A 1,888-nucleotide genomic window follows, 5' to 3' on the forward strand; every position below is an offset into this window, starting at 1 on the left:
GCGTGCCGGAACCGCAAGGCCCCGAGCGTCCTTTGACTCGGAAAAACTTTTCTCGCACGGTGCCGCTCCGGCACGTCGAGTGGACCACTGGGAGGCCCTCCGTGAAGTTTGGTGGTTTTCGGATGCGCATTTTATGTTTTATGAATTTTCGGCCCATTCCGCGTGGCGGAAACTGCGGCAAAAGTGCACAAAATGATAGTGTCCCGAGCAAAATAAAATTGGAAGCAAAATGTCCCGGACAATAATTTGCGAGTAGTTAGTATACATTGAAAGGGGATTTTGCAAAGAAGTTTGGTGATTTTTGGACATATATTTTGCCGGTTATGAATTTCCGAAGGTAAAACGATTAAAAAATTAAAAAAAATACCTCCGGGGCTCGAAAAATTTCGGTATTTGTTATTATGCGGGTTTGGATATATATAAACATATTTCCAAAATTTCAGATCAAAATTCCATGCCGATTTTTAAAAATGGGGGGGGGGGGGTTGCTGGGCACATGTGATATTTCCTCCTGGCAGTCCAAAAAAAGTCCTAAGAGCTCTTTAGGGGGGTGCACCATTCCTCACCCCCGCGGGCTTGCCGCAAGCCCTCGTCCGCGGTGCAAGCGGCGCTGCGCGCGCGCTATGCGAAAAATGCTGGAAATTGCGGAAAAATCCCTGCCTGGCAAAATTACGGAAATGCCCCCGGATAATTACGGATATGCCCCGCCCGGAAAAACTGCGGCGAATCGCGGAAAATGCCCGGCCGGAAAATTGCGTCGAAATGCTCGGAATTGCGGAAAATCCCCCCCCCCGTGCATTAATCTAATGACCGGGTGCGGGTGCGGGTGCGGGACCGGGTGCGGGTGCGGGCACTCGGGCACTCGGCAGCTCGGCGCGAGACGCGAGCGCGTGTGTGGCCTCGAAGACCCTCGGAAAGGCCCGCCGACGTCCCTCCGAAGGCCCTCGCATGTCCATCGGAAGGACCTTCGGCAGCCGGTCGGCAGGCCTTCGCCAGCCCAGCGGCGGCCCTTGGGCATCGGCAGCCTTTCGGCTGGGCTTCGGCAGCCTTTCGGCAGCGCATCGGCAGCGCACCGGCAGCCCTTCGGCAGCGCATGGGCAGCCCTTCGGCAGCCCTTCGGCAGCGCATGGGCAGCCCTTCGGCAGCCCTTCGGCAGCCCTTCGGCAGCCCTTGGGCATCGGCAGGGCTTCGGCAGCCCTTGGGCATCGGCAGGGCTTCGGCAGGGCTTCGGCAGCCCTTCGGCAGGGCTTCGGCAGGGCTTCGGCAGCCCTTCGGCAGGGCTTCGGCAGGGCTTCGGCAGGGCTTCGGCAGCCCTTCGGCAGCCCTTCGGCAGCCCTTCGGCAGCCCTTCGGCAGGCCTTGGGCATCGGCAGGGCTTCGGCAGCCGTTCGGCAGCCCTTCGGCAGCCCTTCGGCAGGGCTTCGGCAGCCCTTCGGCAGCGCATGGGCAGCCCTTGGGCATCGGCAGCCCTTCGGCAGCCCTTCGGCAGGGCTTCGGCAGCCCTTCGGCAGCGCATGGGCAGCGCATGGGCAGCCCTTCGGCAGCCCTTCGGCTGGGCTTCGGCAGGGCTTCGGCAGCCCTTCGGCAGCGCATGGGCAGCGCATGGGCAGCCCTTCGGCAGCCCTTCGGCTGGGCTTCGGCAGGGCTTCGGCAGCCCTTCGGCAGCGCATGGGCAGCCCTTGGGCATCGGCAGGGCTTCGGCAGGGCATCGGCAGGGCTTCGGCAGGGCTTCGGCAGCCCTTCGGCAGCCCTTCGGCAGCCTCTCGGCTGGGCTTCGGCAGCCCTTCGGCATGCCTTGGCATGCCTTGCATACATTCCCCAGCCGTATGAACCTCTGCTGGTTTTGCTTCCCAGCCGAATGAACCTCTGCTCTGTGTAAAAATGTATAT

Source organism: Mercurialis annua (assembly GCF_937616625.2).
Source record: "Mercurialis annua linkage group LG4 unlocalized genomic scaffold, ddMerAnnu1.2 SUPER_6_unloc_31, whole genome shotgun sequence".
Taxonomy (NCBI): domain Eukaryota; kingdom Viridiplantae; phylum Streptophyta; class Magnoliopsida; order Malpighiales; family Euphorbiaceae; genus Mercurialis; species Mercurialis annua.